This window comes from Petromyzon marinus, chromosome 72 (genome assembly GCF_048934315.1).
Source record: "Petromyzon marinus isolate PM22_M1 ecotype Great Lakes invasive population chromosome 72, UKy_Petmar_22M1.pri1.0, whole genome shotgun sequence".
In the NCBI taxonomy this organism is placed as follows: domain Eukaryota; kingdom Metazoa; phylum Chordata; class Hyperoartia; order Petromyzontiformes; family Petromyzontidae; genus Petromyzon; species Petromyzon marinus.
In genome coordinates this window covers 492743-517266 of record NC_133738.1, presented here as the reverse complement: position 1 = coordinate 517266, position 24524 = coordinate 492743, and the positions used below count along the sequence as shown (strand labels likewise).

The 24524-nt window shown below is 51.2% G+C and overlaps 1 long non-coding RNA gene across 1 annotated transcript; it reads left to right on the top strand.

Annotated features, from left to right (window-relative positions):
• Positions 1–10422: 10422 nt before the first annotated feature.
• On the top strand, positions 10423–24109 carry LOC142906913 (uncharacterized). The gene is made up of 3 exons (XR_012930552.1): positions 10423–14654; positions 20246–20376; positions 23954–24109. It is a non-coding gene; the product is annotated as an uncharacterized LOC142906913 (long non-coding RNA).
• The last annotated feature ends 415 nt before the right edge of the window (positions 24110–24524 follow it).

Here is a 24524-nt window from a genome sequence, read left to right as displayed (position 1 = left end):
TGTGACAACCACAGCAATTGTCATCAGGTGTGACAACCACAGCCATCGTCATCAGGTGTGACAACCACAGCCATCGTCATCAGGTGTGACAACCACAACAATCGTCATCAGGTGTGACAACCACAGCCATCGTCATCAGGTGTGACAACCACAACAATCGTCATCAGGTGTGACAACCACAGCCATCGTCATCAGGACAACCACAGCCATCGTCATCAGGTGTGACAACCACAGCAATCGTCATCAGGTGTGACAACCACAGCAATCGTCATCAGGTGTGACAACCACAGCAGTCATCATCAGGTGTGACAACCACAGCCATCGTCATCAGGTGTGACAACCACAGCCATCGTCATCAGGTGTGACAACCACAGCCATCGTCATCAGGTGGGACAACCACAGCCATCGTCATCAGGTGTGACAATCACAGCCATCGTCATCAGGTGAGACAACCACAGCCATCGTCATCAGGTGTGACAACCACAGCAGTCGTCATCAGGTGTGACAACCACAACAATCGTCATCAGGACAACCACAGCCATCGTCATCAGGTGAGACAACCACAGCCATCGTCATCAGGTGTGACAACCACAGCCATCGTCATCAGGACAACCACAGCAATCGTCATCAGGTGGGACAACCACAGCCATCGTCATCAGGTGTGACAACCACAGCCATCGTCATCAGGTGAGACAACCACAGCCATCGTCATCAGGTGTGACAACCACAGCAGTCGTCATCAGGTGTGACAACCACAGCCATCGTCATCAGGTGAGACAACCACAGCCATCGTCATCAGGTGTGACAACCACAGCCATCGTCATCAGGACAACCACAGCAATCGTCATCAGGTGGGACAACCACAGCCATCGTCATCAGGTGTGACAACCACAGCCATCGTCATCAGGTGTGACAACCACAGCCATCGTCATCAGGTGAGACAACCACAGCCATCGTCATCAGGTGTGACAACCACAGCAGTCGTCATCAGGTGTGACAACCACAGCCATCGTCATCAGGTGAGACAACCACAGCCATCGTCATCAGGTGTGACAACCACAGCCATCGTCATCAGGACAACCACAGCCATCGTCATCAGGACAACCACAGCAATCGTCATCAGGTGTGACAACCACATCCATCGTCATCAGGTGTGACAACTACAGCCATCGTCATCAGGTGTGACAACCACAGCCATCGTCATCAGGTGTGACAACTACAGCCATCGTCATCAGGTGTGACAACCACAGCCATCGTCATCAGGTGTGACAACCACAGCCATCGTCATCAGGACAACCACAGCCATCGTCATCAGGTGTGACAACCACAGCCATCGTCATCAGGTGTGACAACCACAGCAGTCGTCATCAAGTGTGACAACCACAGCCATCGTCATCAGGTGTGACAACAACAACAATCGTCATCAGGACAACGACAGCAATCGTCATCAGGTGTGACAACCACAGCCATCGTCATCAGGACAACCACAGCCATCGTCATCAGGACAACCACAGCAGTCGTCATCAGGTGTGACAACCACAGCCATCGTCATCAGGACAACCACAGCAATCGTCATCAGGTGAGACAACCACATCCATCGTCATCAGGACAACCACAGCCATCGTCATCAGGTGAGACAACCACAGCCGTCGTCATCAGGTGTGACAACCACAGCCATCGTCATCAGGTGGGACAACCACAGCAGTTGTCATCAGGTGGGACAACCACAGCAGTCGTCATCAGGTGTGACAACCACAGCCATCGTCATCAGGTGGGACAACCACAGCAGTTGTCATCAGGTGGGACAACCACAGCAGTCGTCATCAGGTGTGACAACCACAGCAATCGTCATCAGGTGTGACAACCACAGCCATCGTCATCAGGTGTGACAACCACAGCAATCGTCATCAGGACAACCACAGCCATCGTCATCTGGTGTGACAACCACAGCCATCGTCATCAGGTGTGACAACCACAGCAATCGTCATCAGGTGAGACAACCACAGCAATCGTCATCAGGTGGGACAACCACAGCCATCGTCATCAGGTGTGACAACCACAGCCATCGTCACCAGGTGTGACAACCACAGCAATCGTCATCAGGTGTGTGACAACCACAGCAATCGTCATCAGGTGTGTGACAACCACAGCCATCGTCATCAGGTGTGACAACCACAGCAATCGTCATCAGGTGAGACAACCACAGTCATCGTCATCAGGACAACCACAGCCATCGTCATCAGGTGTGACAACCACAGCCATCGTCATCAGGTGTGACAACCACAGCCATCGTCATCAGGTGTGACAACCACAGCCGTCGTCATCAGGTGGGACAACCACAGCCATCGTCATCAGGTGTGACAACCACAGCCATCGTCATCAGGTGTGACAACCACAGCCATCGTCATCAGGTGTGACAACCACAGCCATTGTCATCAGGTGTGACAACCACAGCAATCGTCATCAGGTTTGACAACCACAGCAATCGTCATCAGGTGTGACAACCACAGCCATCGTCATCAGGTGTGACAACCACAGCCATTGTCATCAGGTGTGACAACCACAGCAATCGTCATCAGGTTTGACAACCACAGCAATCGTCATCAGGTGTGACAACCACAGCCATCGTCATCAGGTTTGACAACCACAGCAATCGTCATCAGGTGTGACAACCACAGCCATCGTCATCACGTGAGACAACCACAGCAGTCGTCATCAGGTTTGACAACCACAGCAATCGTCATCAGGTGAGACAACCACAGCCATCGTCATCAGGTGTGACAACCACAGCCATCGTCATCAGGACAACCACAGCAATCGTCATCAGGTGTGACAACCACAGCAATCGTCATCAGGTGAGACAACCACAGCAATCGTCATCAGGTGTGACAACCACAGCCATCGTCATCAGGTGTGACAACCACAGCCATCGTCATCAGGCGTGACAACCACAGCAATCGTCATCAGGTGTGACAACCACAGCAATCGTCATCAGGTGAGACAACCACAGCAATCGTCATCAGGTGTGACAACCACAGCCATCGTCATCAGGTGTGACAACCACAGCAATCGTCATCAGGTGGGACAACCACAGCCATCGTCATCAGGTGTGACAACCACAGCAATCGTCATCAGGTGGGACAACCACAGCCGTCGTCATCAGGTGAGACAACCACAGCAATCGTCATCAGGTGTGACAACCACAGCCATCGTCATCAGGTGAGACAACCACAGCAATCGTCATCAGGTGTGACAACCACAGCCATCGTCATCAGGCGTGACAACCACAGCAATCGTCATCAGGTGTGACAACCACAGCCATGGTCATCAGGACAACCACAGCCATCGTCATCAGGCGTGACAACCATAGCAATCGTCATCAGGACAACCACAGCTATCGTCATCAGGTGTGACAACCACAGCCATCGTCATCAGGTGTGACAACCACAGCAATCGTCATCAGGTGGGACAACCACAGCCATCGTCATCAGGTGTGACAACCACAGCAATCGTCATCAGGTGGGACAACCACAGCCGTCGTCATCAGGTGAGACAACCACAGCAATCGTCATCAGGTGTGACAACCACAGCCATCGTCATCAGGTGAGACAACCACAGCAATCGTCATCAGGTGTGACAACCACAGCAATCGTCATCAGGTGAGACAACCACAGCCATCGTCATCAGGTGGGACAACCACAGCCATCGTCATCAGGACAACCACAGCCATCGTCATCAGGTGAGACAACCACATCAATCGTCGTCAGGTGTGACAACCACAGCCATCGTCATCAGGTGTGACAACCACAGCAATCGTCATCAGGTGGGACAACCACAGCCATCGTCATCAGGTTAGACAACCACAGCAGTCGTCATCAGGTGAGACAACCACAGCCATCGTCATCAGGTGAGACAACCACAGCCATCGTCATCAGGTGAGACAACCACAGCAATCGTCATCAGGACAACCACAGAGAGGGGAGGATGGAGGAGTGGTGAAGGAGCGACGTTGATGAGAGAGAGGGGGGATGGAGGAGTGGTGAAGGAGCGACGTTGGAGAGAGAGAGAGGGGGGGATTGAGGAGTGTTGAAGGAGCGACGTTGATGAGAGAGAGGGGGGGGATGGAGGAGTGGTGAAGGAGCGACGTTGGAGAGAGAGAGGGGGGATGGAGGAGTGCTGAAGGAGCGACGTTGGAGAGAGAGAGAGGGGGGGGGGATGGAGGAGTGGTGAAGGAGCGACGTTGGAGAGAGAGAGGGGGGGGGATGGAGGAGTGGTGAAGGAGCGACGTTGGAGAGAGAGAGGGGGGATGGAGGAGTGGTGAAGGAGCGACGTTGGAGAGAGAGAGAGAGGGGGGATGGAGGAGTGGTGAAGGAGCGACGTTGGAGAGAGAGAGAGGGGGGATGGAGGAGTGGTGAAGGAGCGACGTTGGAGAGAGAGAGGGGGGATGGAGGAGTGGTGAAGGAGCGACGTTGGAGAGAGAGAGAGGGGGGGGGGATGGAGGAGTGGTGAAGGAGCGACGTTGGAGAGAGAGAGGGGGGGGATGGAGGAGTGGTGAAGGAGCGACGTTGGAGAGAGAGAGGGGGGATGGAGGAGTGGTGAAGGAGCGACGTTGGAGAGAGAGAGAGAGGGGGGATGGAGGAGTGGTGAAGGAGCGACGTTGGAGAGAGAGAGAGGGGGGATGGAGGAGTGGTGAAGGAGCGACGTTGGAGAGAGAGAGGGGGGATGGAGGAGTGGTGAAGGAGCGACGTTGGAGAGAGAGAGGGGGGGGGATGGAGGAGTGGTGAAGGAGCGACGTTGGAGAGAGAGAGGGGGGATGGAGGAGTGGTGAAGGAGCGACGTTGGAGAGAGAGAGAGAGGGGGGATGGAGGAGTGGTGAAGGAGCGACGTTGGAGAGAGAGAGGGGGGATGGAGGAGTGGTGAAGGAGCGACGTTGGAGAGAGAGAGGGGGGGGGATGGAGGAGTGGTGAAGGAGCGACGTTGGAGAGAGAGAGGGGGGATGGAGGAGTGGTGAAGGAGCGACGTTGGAGAGAGAGAGAGAGGGGGGATGGAGGAGTGGTGAAGGAGCGACGTTGGAGAGAGAGAGAGGGGGGATGGAGGAGTGGTGAAGGAGCGACGTTGGAGAGAGAGAGGGGGGATGGAGGAGTGGTGAAGGAGCGACGTTGGAGAGAGAGAGGGGGGATGGAGGAGTGCTGAAGGAGCGACGTTGGGGAGAGAGAGGCGGGGGGATGGAGGAGTGGTGAAGGAGCGACGTTGGAGAGAGAGAGAGGGGATGGAGGAGTGGTGAAGGAGCGACGTTGGAGAGAGAGAGAGGGGGGATGGAGGAGTGGTGAAGGAGCGACGTTGGAGAGAGAGAGGGGGGGGATGGAGGAGTGGTGAAGGAGCGACGTTGGAGAGAGAGAGAGAGGGGGGATGGAGGAGTGGTGAAGGAGCGACGTTGGAGAGAGAGAGAGGGGGGATGGAGGAGTGGTGAAGGAGCGACGTTGGAGAGAGAGAGGGGGGATGGAGGAGTGGTGAAGGAGCGACGTTGGAGAGAGAGAGGGGGGTTGGAGGAGTGCTGAAGGAGCGACGTTGGAGAGAGAGAGGCGGGGGGATGGAGGAGTGGTGAAGGAGCGACGTTGGAGAGAGAGAGAGGGGATGGAGGAGTGGTGAAGGAGCGACGTTGGAGAGAGAGAGGGGGGGGATGGAGGAGTGGTGAAGGAGCGACGTTGGAGAGAGAGAGGGGGGGGATGGAGGAGTGGTGAAGGAGCGACGTTGGAGAGAGAGAGGGGGGGGATGGAGGAGTGGTGAAGGAGCGACGTTGGAGAGAGAGAGGGGGGATGGAGGAGTGGTGAAGGAGCGACGTTGATGAGAGAGAGGGGGGATGGAGGAGTGGTGAAGGAGCGACGTTGGAGAGAGAGAGGGGGGGGGATGGAGGAGTGGTGAAGGAGCGACGTTGGAGAGAGAGAGGGGGGATGGAGGAGTGGTGAAGGAGCGACGTTGGAGAGAGAGAGAGGGGGGATGGAGGAGTGGTGAAGGAGCGACGTTGATGAGAGAGAGGGGGGATGGAGGAGTGTTGAAGGAGCGACGTTGGAGAGAGAGAGGGGGGATGGAGGAGTGGTGAAGGAGCGACGTTGGAGAGAGAGAGAGGGGGGATGGAGGAGTGGTGAAGGAGCGACGTTGATGAGAGAGAGGGGGGATGGAGGAGTGTTGAAGGAGCGACGTTGGAGAGAGAGAGGGGGGATGGAGGAGTGGTGAAGGAGCGACGTTGGAGAGAGAGGGGGGATGGAGGAGTGTTGAAGGAGCGACGTTGGTGAGAGCGAGAGGGGGGATGGAGGAGTGATGAAGGAGCGACGTTGGAGAGAGAGGGGGGATGGAGGAGTGGTGAAGGAGCGACGTTGGTGAGAGAGAGGGGGGATGGAGGAGTGGTGAAGGAGCGACGTTGGAGAGAGAGAGAGGGGATGGAGGAATGTTGAAGGAGCGACGTTGGAGAGAGAGAGAGGGGGGGATGGAGGAGTGTTGAAGGAGCGACGTTGGAGAGAGAGAGAGGGGGGGGGATGGAGGAGTGGTGAAGGAGAGACGTTGGAGAGAGAGAGAGGGGGGGATGGAGGAGTGGTGAAGTAGCGACGTTGGAGAGAGAGAGGGGGGATGGAGGAGTGGTGAAGGAGCGACGTTGGAGAGAGAGAGGGGGGATGGAGGAGTGGTGAAGGAGCGACGTTGGAGAGAGAGAGAGGGGATGGAGGAGTGGTGAAGGAGCGACGTTGATGAGAGAGAGGGGGGATGGAGGAGTGGTGAAGGAGCGACGTTGGAGAGAGAGAGAGGGAGGGGATGGAGGAGTGGAGAAGGAGAGAAGTTGGAGAGAGAGAGAGGGGGGATGGAGGAGTGGAGAAGGAGAGACGTTGGAGAGAGAGAGAGAGAGGAGGGGATGGAGGAGTGAGGAAGGAGCGACGTTGGAGAGAGAGAGAGGAGGGGATGGAGGAGTGTTGAAGGAGAAACGTTGATGAGAGAGAGGGGGGATGGAGGAGCGGTGAAGGAGACACGTTGGAGAGAGAGGGGGGGATGGAGGAGTGGTGAAGGAGAGACGTTGGAGAGAGAGAGGGGGGATGGAGGAGTGATGAAGGAGCGACGTTGATGAGAGAGAGAGGGGGGCGATGGAGGAGTGGTGAAGGAGCGACGTTGATGAGAGAGAGAGGGGGGATGGAGGAGTGGTGAAGGAGCGACGTTGGAGAGAGAGAGAGGGATGGAGGAGTGGTGAAGGAGCGACGTTGATGAGAGAGAGGGGCGATGGAGGAGTGGTGATGGAGCGACGTCGGTGAGAGCGAGAGGGGGATGGAGGAGTGGTGAAGGAGCGACGTTGGAGAGAGAGAGGGGGGATGGAGGAGTTTTGAAGGAGCGACGTTGGAGAGAGAGAGAGGGGCGATGGAGGAGTGGTGAAGGAGAGACGTTGGAGAGAGAGAGGGGGGATGGAGGAGTGTTGAAGGAGCGACGTTGGTGAGAGAGAGAGAGAGGGGGATGGAGGAGTGTTGAAGGAGCGACGTTGGTGAGAGAGAGAGGGGGGATGGAGGAGTGGTGAAGGAGAGACGTTGATGAGAGAGAGGGGGGATGGAGGAGTGATGAAGGAGCGACGTTGGTGAGAGAGAGAGGGGGATGGAGGAGTGGTGAAGGAGCGACGTTGGTGAGAGAGAGGGGGATGGAGGAGTGGTGAAGGAGCGACGTTGGAGGGAGAGAGGGGGGATGGAGGAGTGTTGAAGGAGCGACGTTGGTGACAGAGAGAGGGGGGATGGAGGAGTGGTGAAGGAGCGACGTTGGAGAGAGAGAGGGGGGATGGAGGAGTGATGAAGGAGCGACGTTGGTGAGAGAGAGGGGGGATGGAGGAGTGGTGAAGGAGCGACGTTGATGAGAGAGAGGGGGGATGGAGGAGTGATGAAGGAGAGACGTTGGAGAGAGAGAGAGGGGGATGGAGGAGTGATGAAGGAGCGACGTTGGAGAGAGAGAGAGGGGGGATGGAGGAGTGGTGAAGGTACGACGTTGGAGAGAGAGAGAGGGGGGATGGAGGAGTGATGAAGGAGCGACGTTGGTGAGAGAGAGAGGGGGGATGGAGGAGTGTTGAAGGAGCGACGTTGGAGAGAGAGAGAGGGGGATGGAGGAGTGGTGAAGGAGCGACGTTGGTGAGAGAGAGAGGGGGGATGGAGGAGTGGTGATGGAGCGACGTTGGTGAGAGAGAGAGGGGGGGATGGAGGAGTGGTGAAGGAGAGACGTTGGTGAGAGAGGGGGGGATGGAGGAGTGTTGAAGGAGCGACGTTGGAGAGAGAGAGAGGGGGATGGAGGAGTGGTGAAGGAGAGACGTTGGAGAGAGAGGGGGGGGATGGAGGAGTGGTGAAGGAGCGACGTTGGTGAGAGAGAGAGGGGGGATGGAGGAGTGGTGAAGGAGCGTCGTTGATGAGAGAGAGAGGGGGGATGGAGGAGTGGTGAAGGAGCGACGTTGGTGAGAGAGAGAGGGGGGATGGAGGAGTGATGAAGGAGCGACGTTGATGAGAGAGGGGGGATGGAGGAGTGGTGAAGGAGCGACGTTGGTGAGAGAGAGGGGGATGAAGGAGTGGTGAAGGAGCGACGTTGGAGAGAGAGAGAGGGGGGATGGAGGAGTGGTGAAGGAGCGACGTTGGAGAGAGAGGGGGGCAATATGGGGAGGTTGTGGGGGGTCAGGGGATGTTCTCGGAGGATGGGGCCGGAGGCTGACCACCACCACCACCCCCACCCCCCAACGTTAATTACTTACAAGAAGTGGTGGACGTGGGGAGCGTGGGAATAACCCCGTCACAACTACACAGGCAAACATCCCCCGTGTAGCCTCTAGCAGGATGTAGGGGCAAGTGCTGTTAGTAGCGAGTAGCTGCACCTACACACAGACAAAGATCCCCCGTGTAGCCTCTAGCAAGGCTGTAGGGGCAAGTGCTGTTAGTAGCGAGTAGCAGCAGCACCTACACACAGACAAAGATCCCCCGTGTAGCCTCTAGCAAGGCTGTAGGGGCAAGTGCTGTTAGTAGCGAATAGCAGCACCTACACACAGACAAAGATCCCCCGTGTAGCCTCTAGCAGGATGTAGGGGCAAGTGCTGTTAGTAGTAGCGAGTAGCAGCACCTACACACAGACAAAGATCCCCCGTGTAGCCTCTAGCAGGCTGTAGGGGCAAGTGCTGTTAGTAGCGAGGAGCAGCACCTACACACAGACAAAGATCCCCCGTGTAGCCTCTAGCAGGCTGTAGGGCAAGTGCTGTTAGTAGCGAGTAGAAGCACCTACACACAGACAAAGATCCCCCGTGTAGCCTCTAGCAGGATGTAGGGGCAAGTGCTGTTAGTAGTAGCGAGTAGCAGCACCTACACACAGACAAAGATCCCCCGTGTAGCCTCTAGCAAGGCTGTAGGGGCAAGTGCTGTTAGTAGCGAGTAGCAGCACCTACACACAGACAAAGATCCCCCGTGTAGCCTCTAGCAAGGCTGTAGGGGCAAGTGCTGTTAGTAGCGAGTAGCAGCAGCACCTACACACAGACAAAGATCCCCCGTGTAGCCTCTAGCAAGGCTGTAGGGGCAAGTGCTGTTAGTAGCGAGTAGCTGCACCTACACACAGACAAAGATCCCCCGTGTAGCCTCTAGCAAGGCTGTAGGGGCAAGTGCTGTTAGTAGCGAGTAGCAGCACCTACACACAGACAAAGATCCCCCGTGTAGCCTCTAGCAAGGCTGTAGGGGCAAGTGCTGTTAGTAGCGAGTAGCAGCAGCACCTACACACAGACAAAGATCCCCCGTGTAGCCTCTAGCAAGGCTGTAGGGGCAAGTGCTGTTAGTAGCGAGTAGCTGCACCTACACACAGACAAAGATCCCCCGTGTAGCCTCTAGCAAGGCTGTAGGGGCAAGTGCTGTTAGTAGCGAATAGCAGCACCTACACACAGACAAAGATCCCCCGTGTAGCCTCTAGCAGGCTGTAGGGGCAAGTGCTATTAGTAGCGAGGAGCAGCACCTACACACAGACAAAGATCCCCCGTGTAGCCTCTAGCAGGCTGTAGGGGCAAGTGCTGTTAGCTAGCTGCACCTATGAAGGCTACTGGCACTGTGGCACACACAGAGGGGGTGGGTGGTCAGCACCACCACGCCCGGCCGCCTTTGTCTCTCCCAGTGGTAGCGATGTTCATTACACTACACACCACCACCACTGCACCACCACTCCCCACTCACACAGTGCGCTAACCACTGCACCACCGCTCCCCACTCACACAGTGCGCTGACAACTGCACCACCACTCCCCACTCACACACACAGTGCGCTAACCACTGCACCACCACTCCCTATTCACACACACACAGTGCGCTAACCACTGCACCACCACTCCCCCCCCCCCCCACACACACAGTGCGCTAACCACTGCACCACCACTCCCAATCATCTTCACCATCACCACCACCATCACCACCACCACCATCACCACCATCACCACCACCATCATCATCATCCTCCCATCACCATCACCACCACCATCACCACCATCACCACCACCATCACCACCATCACCACCACCATCACCACCACCACCACCATCACCACCACCATCATCATCATCCTCCCATCACCATCACCACCACCACCATCACCACCATCACCACCATCACCACCACCATCACCACCATCACCACCACCACCATCACCACCACCATCACCACCATCACCACCACCATCACCACCATCACCACCACCATCACCACCATCACCACCACCATCACCACCACCATCACCACTATCACCACCACCATCACCACCACCACCATCACCACCACCACCATCACCACCACCACCATCATCCTCCCATCATCATCACCGCTATAGCAAGGGGAGTGAAAGAGAAAGTGGACGCGAGTGTGTCACTGTGTGTGTGTCACTGTGTGTAGTGTGTGTCACTGTGTGTAGTGTGTGTGTGTCACTGTGTGTAGTGTGTGTGTGTCACTGTGTGTAGTGTGTGTGTGTCACTGTGTGTAGTGTGTGTGTGTCACTGTGTGTAGTGTGTGTGTGTGTCACTGTGTGTAGTGTGTGTGTGTGTCACTGTGTGTAGTGTGTGTCACTGTGTGTAGTGTGTGTGTGTGTCACTGTGTGTAGTGTGTGTGTGTGTCACTGTGTGTAGTGTGTGTGTGTCACTGTGTGTAGTGTGTGTGTGTCACTGTGTGTAGTGTGTGTTACTGTGTGTAGTGTGTGTGTGTGTGTGTTACTGTGTGTAGTGTGTGTGTGTCACTGTGTGTAGTGTGTGTGTGTGTCACTGTGTGTGTGTCTGTATGTGTGTCTGTGTGTGTCTGTGTGTGTGTGTCTGTGTGTGTGTCTGTGTGTGTGTCTGTGTGTGTGTGTCTGTGTTTGTCTGTGTGTGTGTCTGTGTGTGTCTGTGTGTGTCACTGTGTGTCTGTGTGTGTCACTGTGTGTAGTGTGTGTGTCACTGTGTGTAGTGTGTGTGTGTGTCACTATGTGTAGTGTGTGTGTGTGTGTCACTGTGTGTAGTGTGTGTGTGTGTGTCACTGTGTGTGTCTGTGTATGTGTCTGTGTGTCACTGTGTGTAGTGTGTGTGTGTGTGTCACTGTGTGTAGTGTGTGTCACTGTGTGTAGTGTGTGTGTGTCACTGTGTGTAGTGTGTGTGTGTGTCACTGTGTGTAGTGTGTGTGTGTCACTGTGTGTAGTGTGTGTGTGTCACTGTGTGTAGTGTGTGTTACTGTGTGTAGTGTGTGTGTGTGTGTCACTGTGTGTAGTGTGTGTGTGTCACTGTGTGTAGTGTGTGTGTGTCACTGTGTGTGTGTCTGTGTGTGTGTCTGTGTGTGTGTGTCTGTGTGTGTGTCTGTGTGTGTGTCTGTGTGTGTGTGTCTGTGTTTGTCTGTGTGTGTGTCTGTGTGTGTCTGTGTGTGTCACTGTGTGTCTGTGTGTGTCACTGTGTGTAGTGTGTGTGTCACTGTGTGTAGTGTGTGTGTGTCACTGTGTGTAGTGTGTGTGTGTGTGTCACTGTGTGTAGTGTGTGTGTGTGTGTCACTGTGTGTGTCTGTGTATGTGTCTGTGTGTCACCGTGTGTAGTGTGTGTGTGTCTGTGTGTGTGTGTGTCTGTGTGTGTGTCTGTGTGTGTCTGTGTGTGTGTCTGTGTGTGTGTGTCTGCGTGTGTGTCTGTGTGTGTGTCTGTGTGTCTGTGTGTGTGTGGTGTGTGTGTGTAGTGTGTGTGTATCTGTGTCTGTGAGTGACATACCTGCCGTATGAGTCTCTTGACGCTGTTCGGGGAATCTGTCGCTGTTGTTTTGTGTGTGGGGTATTTATTAATTATTTAATCACGATATAAATTCGCATTCTTTAATTTTATATACGAAAAACTCGCCTTGCGTCTCTCAAGCCCGTGTGTGTGTCTGTGTGTGTGTCTCTGTGTGTGTCTCTGTGTGTGTCTCTGTGTGTGTCTCTGTGTGTCTCTGTGTCTCTGTCTGTGTCTCTGTGTGTGTATGTCTGTGTCTCTCTGTGGGTCTCTCTGTGGGCCTCTGTGTCTCTGTGTGTGTCTCTGTGTGTGTCTCTGTGTCTCTCTGTGTGTGTCTCTGTGTCTCTGTGTGTGTGTCCCTGTGTGTCTCTCTCTGTGTGTGTCTCTGTGTGTGTCTCTCTGTGTGTCTCTGTCTGTGTCTCTGTCTGTGTCTTTATGTGTGTCTCTGTGTGTCTCTGTGTGTGTCTCTGTGTACATGTCTGTGTGTCTCTGTGTGTGTGTCTCTGTGTGTGTGTCTCTGTGCGTCTCTGTGTGTGTCTCTTTGTGTGTCTCTGTGTGTCTCTGTGTCTCCTACAATGCAATTCACGCTGTCTACGCTGATCTGCATCACGCTGAGTAAGTCTCTCGATAACTACATCAGGACCATTGCCTGAAACGTTGAAGTCTCCACATGCTTTACTCGTATCTGACTGTGTACTGCAATGTGAGTCTGTGTGGGTCTCTGTGTCAGTCTGTGTGTGAGTCTGTGTGATTCTATGAGTCTCTGTGTGAGTCTGTGTGAGTCTCTAGGTCTATGTAGTGAGTATGTGTGTGTCTCTGTGTCAGTCTCTGTGTGAGTCTGTGGGTCTCTGTGTGAGTCTGTGGGTCTCTGTGTGAGTCTGTGGGTCTCTGAGTAAGTCTGTGGGTCTCTCTGTATGTCTATGGGTCTCTGTGTGAGTCTGTGGGTCTCTTTGTGAGACTGTGGGTCTCTGTGTGAGTCTAATGGGTCTCTGTGTGAGTCTGTGGGTCTCTGTGTGAGTCTATGAGTCTATGTGTGAGTCTATGAGTCTCTGTGTGAGTCTGTGTGTCTCTGTGTGAGTCTGTGGGTCTCTGTGTGAGTCTGTGGGTCTCGGTGTGAGTCTAATGGGTCTCTGTGTGAGTCTGTGGGTCTCTGTGTGAGTCTGTGGGTCTCTGTGTGAGTCTAATGGGTCTCTGTGTGAGTCTAATGGGTCTCTGTGGGTCTCTGTGTGAGTCTGTGGGTCTCTGAGTCTGTCGGTCTCTGTATGTGTCTCTGTGGGACTCTGTGTGAGTCTGTGGGTCTCTGTGTGAGTCTGTGGGTCTCTGTGTGAGTCTAATGGGTCTCTGTGTGAGTCTGTGTGTCTCTGTGAGAGTCTATTATTCTCTGTGTGAGTCTATGAGTCTCTGTGTGAGTCTGTGTGTCTCTGTGTGAGTCTGTGGGTCTCTGTGTGGGTCTGTGGGTCTCGGTGTGAGTCTAATGGGTCTCTGTGTGAGTCTGTGGGTCTCTGTGTGATCGGTCTCTGTGTGAGTCTGTGGGTCTCTGTGTGAGTTTCTGGGTCTCTGTGTGAGTCTGTGGGTCTCTGTGTGAGTCTGTGGGTCTCTGTGTGAGTCTGTGGGTCTCTGTGGGTTTCTGTGTCAATCTTTGGGTCTCTGTGTGAGTCTGTGGGTCTCTATGTGGTGAGTCTATGGGTCTCTGTGTGAGTCTGTGGGTCTCTGTGTGAGTCTGTGGGTCTCTGTGTGAGTCTAATGGGTCTCTGTGTGAGTCTAATGGGTCTCTGTGTGAGTCTGTGGGTCTCTGTATGAGTCTATGGGTCTCTGTGTGAGTCTGTGGGCCTCTGTGTGAGTCTGTGGGTCTCTTTGTTAGACTGTGGGTCTCTCTGTCAGTCTAATGGCTCTCTGTGTGTGTCTCTGTGGGACTCTGTGTGAGTCTTTGGGTCTCTTTGTGAGACTGTGGGTCTCTGTGTGAGTCTAATGGGTCTCTGTGTGTGTCTCCGTGGGTCTCTGTGTGAGTCTGTGGGTCTCTTTGTGAGACTGTGGGGCTCTGTGTGAGTCTAATGGGTGTCTGTGTGAGTCTGTGGGTCTCTGTGTGAGTCTAATGGGTCTCTGTGTGAGTCTGTGTGTCTCTGTAAGAGTCTATGAGTCTCTGTGTGAGTCTATGAGTCTCTGTGTGAGTCTGTGTCTCTCTGTGTGTCTCTGTGTGTCTCTCTCTGTGTGTGTCTCTGTGTGTCTCTCTCCGTGTGTCTCTGTCCGTGTCTCTGTCTGTGTCTTTGTGTGTGTCTCTGTGTGTGTCTCTGTGTGTGTCTCTGTGTGCATCTCTGTGTGTCTCTGTGTGTGTGTCTCTGTGTGTGTGTCTCTTTGTGTGTCTCTGTGTGTCTCTGTGTCTCCTACAATGCAATTCACGCTGTCTACGCTGATCTGCATCACGCTGAGTAAGTCTCTCGATAACTACATCAGGACCATTGCCTGAAACGTTGAATTCCCACATGCTTTACTCGTATCTGACTGTGTACTGCAATGTGAGTCTGTGTGGGTCTCTGTGTCAGTCTGTGTGTGAGTCTGTGTGATTCTATGAGTCTCTGTGTGAGTCTGTGTGAGCCTCTAGGTCTCTGTAGTGAGTATGTGTGTGTCTCTGTGTCAGTCTCTGTGTGAGTCTGTGGGTCTCTGTGTGAGTCTGTGGGTCTCTGTGTGAGTCTGTGGGTCTCTGAGTAAGTCTGTGGGTCTCTCTGTATGTCTATGGGTCTCTGTGTGAGTATGGGGGTCTCTGTGTGAGTCTATGGGTCTCTGTGTGAGTCTGTGGGTCTCTGTGTGAGTCTGTGTGTCTCTGAGTGAGTCTGTGGGTCTCTGTGTGAGTCTGTGGGTCTTTGTGTGAGTCTGTGGGTCTCTGTGTATGTCTATGGGTCTCTGTGTGAGTGTGTGGGTCTCTGTGTGAGTCTATGGGTCTCTGTGTGAGTCTGTGGGTCTCTGTGTGAGTATGTGGGTCTCTGTGTGAGTCTGTGGGTCTCTGTGTGAGTCTAATGGGTCTCTGTGTCAGTCTGTGTGTGAGTCTGTGTCTGTGTGATTCTATGAGTCACTGTGTGAGTCTGTGTGAGTCTCTAGGTCTCTGTAGTGAGTATGTGTGTGTCTCTGTGTCAGTCTGTGTGTGAGTCTATGTCTGTGTGATTCTATGAGTCTCTGTGTGAGTTTGTGTGAGTCTCTAGGTCTCTGTAGTGAGTATGTGTGTGTCTCTGTGTCAGTCTGTGTGTGAGTCTGTGTCCGTGTGATTCTATGAGTCTCTGTGTGAGTCTGTGTGAGTCTCTAGGTCTCTGTAGTGAGTCTGTGTGTGTCTCTGTGTGAGTCTGTGTGTGAGTCTGTGGGTCTGTGTGTGAGTCTGTGGGTCTCTGAGTGAGTCTGTGAGTCTCTGTGTGAGTCTGTGGGTCTTTGTGTGAGTCTGTGTCTGTGTGATTCTATGAGTCTCTGTGTGAGTCTGTGTGAGTCTCTAGGTCTCTGTAGTGAGTATGTGTGTGTCTCTGTGTGAGTCTGTGTGTGAGTCTGTGGGTCTCTGTGTCAGTCTGTGTGTGAGTCTGTGTCTGTGTGATTCTATGAGTCTCTGTAGTGAGTCTGTGTGAGTCTCTAGGTCTCTGTAGTGGCTGTGTGGGTCTCTGTCAGTCTGTGTGTGAGTCTGTGTAATTCTATGAGTCTCTGTGTGAGTCTGTGTGAGTCTGTGTGTGAGTCTGTGTGGGTCTCTGTGTCAGTCTGTGTGTGAGTCTGTGTCTGTGTGATTCTATGAGTCTCTGTGTGAGTCTGTGTGAGTCTCTAGGTCTCTGTAGTGAGTCTGTGTGGGTCTCTGTGTGAGTCTGTGTGATTCTATGAGTCTCTGTGTGAGTCTGTGTGTGTCTCTGTGTGAGTCTGTGTGTGAGTCTGTGTCTGTGTGATTCTATGAGTCTCTGTGTGAGTGTGTGTGAGTCTCTAGGTCTCTGTAGTGAGTCTGTGTGGGTCTCTGTGTCAGTCTGTGTGTGAGTCTGTGTCTGTGTGATTCTATGAGTCTCTGTGTGAGTCCGTGTGAGTCTCTAGGTCTCTGTAGTGAGTATGTGTGTCTCTGTGTGAGTCTGTGTGTGATTCTGTGGGTCTTGTGTGAGTCTGTTTGTCTCTGTGTGAGTCTGTGGGTCTTTGTGTGAGTCTGTGGGTCTTTGTGTGAGTCTGTGTGTCTCTGAGTGAGTCTGTAGGTCTCTGTGTGAGTCTGTGGGTCTTTGTGTGAGTCTGTGTGTCTCTGAGTGAGTCTATGGGTCTCTGTGTGAGTATGTGGGTCTCTGTGTGAGTCTGTGGGTCTCTGTGTATGTCTATGGGTCTCTGAGTGAGTCTGTGGGTCTCTGTGTGAGTCTGTGGGTCTTTGTGTGAGTCTGTGGGTCTCTGTGTATGTCTATGGGTCTCTGTGTGAGTGTGTGGGTCTCTGTGTGAGTCTATGGGTCTCTGTGTGAGTCTGTGGGTCTCTGTGTGAGTATGTGGGTCTCTGTGTGAGTCTGTGGGTCTCTGTGTGTGTCTCTGTGGGTCTCTGTGTCAGTCTGTGTATGAGTCTGTGTCTGTGTGATTCTATGAGTCTCTGTGTGAGTCTGTGTGAGTCTCTAGGTCTCTGTAGTGAGTATGTGTGTGTCTCTGTGTCAGTCTGTGTGTGAGTCTATGTCTGTGTGATTCTATGAGTCTCTGTGTGAGTCTGTGTGAGTCTCTAGGTCTCTGTAGTGAGTATGTGTGTGTCTCTGTGTCAGTCTGTGTGTGAGTCTGTGTCTGTGTGATTCTATGAGTCTCTGTGTGAGTCTGTGTGAGTCTCTAGGTCTCTGTAGTGAGTCTGTGTGTGTCTCTGTGTGAGTCTGTGTGTGAGTCTGTGGGTCTGTGTGTGAGTCTGTGGGTCTCTGAGTGAGTCTGTGAGTCTCTGTGTGAGTCTGTGGGTCTTTGTGTGAGTCTGTGTCTGTGTGATTCTATGAGTCTCTGTGTGAGTCTGTGTGAGTCTCTAGGTCTCTGTAGTGAGTATGTGTGTGTCTCTGTGTGAGTCTGTGTGTGAGTCTGTGGGTCTCTGTGTCAGTCTGTGTGTGAGTCTGTGTCTGTGTGATTCTATGAGTCTCTGTAGTGAGTCTGTGTGAGTCTCTAGGTCTCTGTAGTGGCTGTGTGGGTCTCTGTCAGTCTGTGTGTGAGTCTGTGTAATTCTATGAGTCTCTGTGTGAGTCTGTGTGAGTCTGTGTGTGAGTCTGTGTGGGTCTCTGTGTCAGTCTGTGTGTGAGTCTGTGTCTGTGTGATTCTATGAGTCTCTGTGTGAGTCTGTGTGAGTCTCTAGGTCTCTGTAGTGAGTCTGTGTGGGTCTCTGTGTGAGTCTGTGTGATTCTATGAGTCTCTGTGTGAGTCTGTGTGTGTCTCTGTGTGAGTCTGTGTGTGAGTCTGTGTCTGTGTGATTCTATGAGTCTCTGTGTGAGTGTGTGTGAGTCTCTAGGTCTCTGTAGTGAGTCTGTGTGGGTCTCTGTGTCAGTCTGTGTGTGAGTCTGTGTCTGTGTGATTCTATGAGTCTCTGTGTGAGTCCGTGTGAGTCTCTAGGTCTCTGTAGTGAGTATGTGTGTCTCTGTGTGAGTCTGTGTGTGATTCTGTGGGTCTTGTGTGAGTCTGTTTGTCTCTGTGTGAGTCTGTGGGTCTTTGTGTGAGTCTGTGGGTCTTTGTGTGAGTCTGTGTGTCTCTGAGTGAGTCTGTAGGTCTCTGTGTGAGTCTGTGGGTCTTTGTGTGAGTCTGTGTGTCTCTGAGTGAGTCTATGGGTCTCTGTGTGAGTATGTGGGTCTCTGTGTGAGTCTATGGGTCTCTGTGTATGTCTATGGGTCTCTGTGTGAGTATGTGGGTCTCTGTGTGAGTCTATGAGTCTCTGTGTGAGTCTGTGGGTCTCTTTGTGAGACTGTGGGTCTCTGTGTGAGTCTAATGGGTCTCTGTGTGAGTCTGTGGGTCTCTGTGTGAGTCTGTGGGTCTCTTTGTGAGACTGTGGGTCTCTGTGTGAGTCTAATGGGTCTCTGTGTGTGTCTCTGTGGGTCTCTGTGTCAGTCTGTGTATGAGTCTGTGTCTGTGTGATTCTATGAGTCTCTGTGTGAGTCTGTGTGAGTCTCTAGGTCTCTGTAGTGAGTATGTGTGTGTCTCTGTGTCAGTCTGTGTGTGAGTCTGTGTCTGTGTGATTCTATGAGTCTCTGTGTGAGTCTGTGTGAGTCTCTAGGTCTCTGTAGTGAGTATGTGTGTGTCTCTGTGTCAGTCTGTGTGTGAGTCTGTGTCTGTGTGATTCTATGAGTCTCTGTGTGAGTCTGTGTGAGTCTCTAGGTCTCTGTAGTGAGTCTGTGTGTGTCTCTGTATGAGTCTGTGTGTGAGTCTGTGGGTCTGTGTGTGAGTCTGTGTGTCTCTGAGTGAGTCTGTGAGTCTCTGTGTGAGTCTGTGGGTCTTTGTGTGATTCTGTGTCTGTGTGATTCTATGAGTCTCTGTGTGAGTCTGTGTGAGTCTCTAGGTCTCTGTAGTGAGTATGTGTGTGTCTCTGTGTGAGTCTGTGTGTGAGTCTGTGGGTCTCTGTGTCAGTCTGTGTGTGAGTCTGTGTCTGTGTGATTCTATGAGTCTCTGTAGTGAGTCTCTGTGAGTCTCTAGGTCTCTGTAGTGTCTGTGTGGGTCTCTGTCAGTCTGTGTGTGAGTCTGTGTGATTCTATGAGTCTCTGTGTGAGTCTGTGTGAGTCTGTGTGTGAGTCTGTGTGGGTCTCTGTGTCAGTCTGTGTGTGAGTCTGTGTCTGTGTGATTCTATGAGTCTCTGTGTGAGTCTGTGTGAGTCTCTAGGTCTCTGTAGTGAGTCTGTGTGGGTCTCTGTGTGAGTCTGTGTGATTCTATGAGTCTCTGTGTGAGTCTGTGTGTGTCTCTGTGTGAGTCTGTGTGTGAGTCTGTGTCTGTGTGATTCTATGAGTCTCTGTGTGAGTGTGTGTGAGTCTCTAGGTCTCTGTAGTGAGTCTGTGTGGGTCTCTGTGTCAGTCTGTGTGTGAGTCTGTGTCTGTGTGATTCTATGAGTCTCTGTGTGAGTCCGTGTGAGTCTCTAGGTCTCTGTAGTGAGTATGTGTGTGTCTCTGTGTGATTCTGTGGGTCTTTGTGTGAGTCTGTTTGTCTCTGTGTGAGTCTGTGGGTCTTTGTGTGAGTCTGTGGGTCTTTGTGTGAGTCTGTGTGTCTCTGAGTGAGTCTGTAGGTCTCTGTGTGAGTCTGTGGGTCTTTGTGTGAGTCGGTGTGTCTCTAAGTGAGTCTATGGGTCTCTGTGTGAGTATGTGGGTCTCTGTGTGAGTCTATGGGTCTCTGTGTATGTCTATGGGTCTCTGTGTGAGTATGTGGGTCTCTGTGTGAGTCTATGAGTCTCTGTGTGAGTCTGTGGGTCTCTTTGTGAGACTGTGGGTCTCTGTGTGAGTCTAATGGGTCTCTGTGTGAGTCTGTGTGTCTCTGTGAGAGTCTATGAGTCTCTGTGTGAGTCTAATGGGTCTCTGTGTGAGTCTGTGTGTCTCTGTGAGAGTCTATGAGTCTCTGTGTGAGTCTAATGGGTCTCTGTGTGAGTCTGTGTGTCTCTGTGAGAGTCTATGAGTCTCTGTGTGAGTCTATGAGGCTCTGTGTGAGTCTGTGTGTCTCTGTGTGAGTCTAATGGGTCTCTGTGTGAGTCTGTGGGTCTCTGTATGAGTCTGTGGGTCTCAGTGTGAGTCTATGAGTCTCTGTGTGAGTCTGTGGGTCTCTGTGTGAGTCTATGGGTCTCTGTGTGAGTCTGTGGGTCTCTGTATGAGTCTGTGGTTCTCTGTGTGTGTCTATCGGTCTCTGTGTGAGTCTAATTGGTCTCTGTGTGAGTCTGTGGGTCTCTGTCTGATAAGTCTATGGGTCTCTGTGTGGTGAGTTTATGAGTCTCTGTGTGAGTCTGTGGATCTCTGTGTGAGTCTATGAGTCTCTGTGTGAGTCTATGAGTCTCTGTGTGAGTCTAATGGGTCTCTGTGTGATGGGTGTCTCTCTCCTCCATCCCTCCCAGTGCCTCGAGTTATCAACGCCCCGGTTGAACCCCGGTTCCTGAACGACCCGGAGATCAGCAAGCTCCTGGACAGGGCCCTGAAGCTCACCTTCCACATGGCCAAGCGCAGCGACTCCATGTTCAACAGATTCGTACGTAGTGTATAGTGTAGTGTGGTAGTGTAGTGTATAGTGTAGTAGTGTATAGTTTAGTAGTGTATAGTGTAGTAGTGTATAGTGTAGTGTAGTAGTGTGTAGTGTAGTGTGTATAGTGTAGCAATGTATAGTGTCGTAGTGTATAGTGTAGTGTATAGTGTAGTAGTGTATAGTGTAGTGTATAGTGTAGTGTAGTAGTGTATAGTGTAGCTTTGTAGTGTATAGTGTAGTAGTGTATAGTGTAGTAGTGTATAGTGTAGTGTAGTAGTGTATAGTGTAGTGTAGTAGTGAATAGTGTAGTACTGTATAGTGTAGTGTATAGTGTAGTAGTGTATAGTGTAGTGTAGTAGTGTATAGTGTATTACTGTAGTAGTGTAGTAGTGTTTAGTGTAGTAGTGTATAGTGTAGTGTACAGTGTAGTGTAGTAGTTTATAGTGTAGTAGTGTATAGTGTAGAAGTGTATAGTGTAGTGTAGTAGTGTATAGTGTAGTGTATAGTGTAATGTAGTAGTGTACAGTAGTGTAGTGTAGTAGTGTAGTGGTGTAGTGTAGTAGTGTATAGTAGTGTAGTGTAAAGTATCGTAGTGTATAGTGTAGTAGTGTATATTGTAGTAGTGTATAGTGTAGTGTAGTAGTGTGTAGTGTAGTGTAGTAGTGAATAGTGTAGTAGTGTATAGTGTAGTAGTGTATAGTGAAGTGTATAGTGTAGTAGTGTATAGTGTAGTGTAGTAGTGTATAGTGTAGTGTAGTAGTGTATAGTGTAGTAGTGCATAGTATAGTGTAGTAGTGTATAGTGTAGTGTAGTAGTGTATAGTGTATTAGTGTATAGTGTAGTAGTGTAGTAGTGTTTAGTGTAGTAGTGTATAGTGTAGAGTATAGTGTAGTGTAGTAGTTTATAGTGTATTGTAGTAGTGTATAGTGTAGTAGTGTATAGTGTAGTGTAGTAGTGTATAGTGTAGTGTATAGTGTAGTGTATAGTGTAATGTAGTAGTGTACAGTAGTGTAGTGTAGTAGTGTAGTGGTGTAGTGTAGTAGTGTATAGTAGTGTAGTGTATAGTGTAGTAGTGTTTAATGTAGTGTAGTAGTGTATAGTAGTGTAGTGTAAAGTATCGTAGTGTATAGTGTAGTAGTGTTTAGTGTATAGTGTAGTAGTGTATAGTGTAGTGTAGTAGTGTTTAGTGTAGTGTAGTGGTGTATAGTGTAGTGTATAGTGTAGTAGTGTATAGTGTAGTGTAGTGGTGTATAGTGTAGTGTAGTAGTGTATAGTGTAGTAGTGCATAGTGTAGTGTAGTAGTGTATAGTGTAGTGTAGTAGTGTATAGTGTATTAGTGTATAGTGTAGTAGTGTTTAGTGTAGTAGTGTATAGTGTAGTGTATAGTGTAGTGTAGTAGTTTATAGTTTAGTGTAGTAGTGTATAGTGTAGTAGTGTAGTCTAGTAGTGTATAGTGTAGTGTATAGTGTAGTGTATAGTGTAATGTAGTAGTGTACAGTAGTGTGGTGTAGTAGTGTATAGTGTAGTAGTGTAGTGGTGTAGTGTAGTAGTGTATAGTAGTGTAGTGTATAGTGTAGTAGTGTTTAATGTAGTGTAGTAGTGTATAGTAGTGTAGTGTAAAGTATCGTAGTGTATAGTGTAGTAGTGTTTAGTGTATAGTGTAGTAGTGTATAGTGTAGTAGTGTTTAGTGTAGTGTAGTGGTGTATAGTGTAGTGTAGTGGTGTATAGTGTATAGTGTAGTGTATAGTGTAGTGTAGTAGTGTGTAGTGGAGTGTGTATTGTAGTGTAGTGGTGTATAGTGTATAATTTAGTGTAGTAGTGTACAGTGTAGTAGTGTAGTAGTGTTAAGTGTAGTAGTGTATAGTGAAGTGTAGTAGTGTAGTAGTGTACAGTGTAGTATAGTAGTGTATAGTGTAGTGTAGTAGTGTAGTAGTGTACAGTGTAGTGTAGTAGTGTATAATGTAGTGTATAGTATAGTGTAGTAGTGTATAGTGTAGTGTAGTAGTGTATAGTAGTGTAGTGTATAGTAGTGTAGTGTATAGTAGTGTAGTGTATAGTAGTGTATAGTATAGTGTATATTAGTGTAGTGTATAGTAGTGTAGTGTATAATGTAGTGTATAGTGTAGTGTATAGCAGTGTAGCTTTAAGTGTAGTGTGTTGTGTATTGTAATGTTTTCTATAGTAGTGAGTGATGTAGTGTAATGTGAATATCTATATTTTTACGTGTCTGTGTATCTGTATGGGTCTCTATGTGTTTCTATGGGTCTCTATGGGTCTCTATGGGTCTCTGTGTATCTCTGTGTCTCTATGGGTCTGTATGTATCTGTGTGGGTCTCTATGTATCTCTATGTATCTCTAATGGTCTCTATGTATCTCTATGGGTCTCTATGTATATGTGTGGGTCTGTATGTATCTCTGTGTTTCTATGGGTCGGTATAGGTCTTTATGTATCTCTATGTATCTCTATGGGCCTCTATGTATCTCTTTGGGTCTCTATGTATCTCTATGCGTCTCTATGTATCTCTACGGGTCTCTATGTATCTCTATGTATCTCTTTTTGTCTCTATGTATCTCTATGTATCTCTATGTATCTCTATGTATCTCTATGGGTCTCTATGTATCTCTATGTATCTCTATATATCTGTGTGGGTCTCTATGTATCTCTCTGTATCTCTATGGGTCTCTATGTATCTCTATGTGTTTCTATGGGTCTGTATGGGTCTCTATGGGTCTCTATGTAGCTCTATGTATCTCTATATATCTCTACGGGTCTCTATATATCTTTACGGGTCCCTATGTATCTCTATATTTCTCTACGGGTATCTATGTATCTCTATGGGTCTCTATGTATCTCTACGGGTCTCTATGTATCTCTATGTATCTCTATGGGTCTCTATGTATCTCTATGTATCTCTATGGGTCTCTATGTATCTCTATGTATCTATATGTATCTCTATGTATCTCTATATATCTCTACGGGTATCTATGTATCTCTATGTATCTCTATGGGTCTATATGTATCTCTACGTATCTCTATGTATCTCTACGGGTCTCTATGTATCTCTATGTATCTCCATGGATCTCTATGTATCTCTATGTATCTCTACGGGTCTCTATGTATCTCTATGTGTCTCTATGTATCTCTACGGGTCTCTATGTATCTCTATATATCTCCATGGGTCTCTATGTATCTCTATGTATCTCTATGTATCTCTACGGGTCTCTATGTATCTCTATGTGTCTCTATGTATCTCTACGGGTCTCTATGTATCTCTATATATCTCTATGTATCTCTACAGGTCTCTATGTATCTCTATGTATCTCTATGTATCTCTATGGGTCAAGTCAATCAAAAACACCCACCTGCCCCTCCCCCTCCCTCCTTGCCCCTCCCACTCCCCCCTGCCCCTCCCCCTCCCCCCCTGCCCTCCCCCTGCCACTCCCCCTCCCCCCTGCCCCTCCCTCCTTGCCCCGCCCCCTCCCACCTTGCCCCTTCCCCCTGCCCCTCCCCCACTTGCCCCTCCCCCCCTGCCCCTCCCCCCCTGCCCCTCCCCCTCCCCCCTGCCCCTCCCCCCGGCCTAGAGGCTGCAGCAGTCTTTGCCTCTGCTGCTCCCGCCGGGCGGGGACCTCCCGCGGGCCCAGAGCCGTCGGGCCCAGTGGGAGGGGCTAGGCCCCGCCCAGCGGCTCAGCACGGACCACGTGGCCATAGCCACGTTCAGTGGCCTGGTCAGCGATATTCACGTCAGTGGGTGAGTGGGTGGGTGGGTGAGTGAGTGGGTGGGTGAGTGGGTGGGTGAGTGGGTGGGTGGGTGAGTGGGTGGGTGGGTGAGTGGGTGGGTGAGTGGGGGAGTGGGTGGGTGAGTGGGTGGGTGGGTGGGTGAGTGGGGGAGTGGGTGGGGGAGTGGGTGGGTGAGTGAGTGGGTGAGTGGGTGAGTGGGTGGGTGGGTGAGTGGGTGGGTGGGTGAGTGGGTGGGTGAGTGGGTGAGTGGGTGGGTGGGTGGGTGAGTGGGTGGGTGGGTGAGTGGGTGAGTGGGTGGGTGGGTGAGTGGGTGGGTGAGTGGGTGAGTGGGTGGGTGGGTGGGTGAGTGGGTGGGTGGGTGAGTGGGTGAGTGGGTGGGTAGGTGAGTGGGGGAGTGGGTGGGTGGGTGGGTGA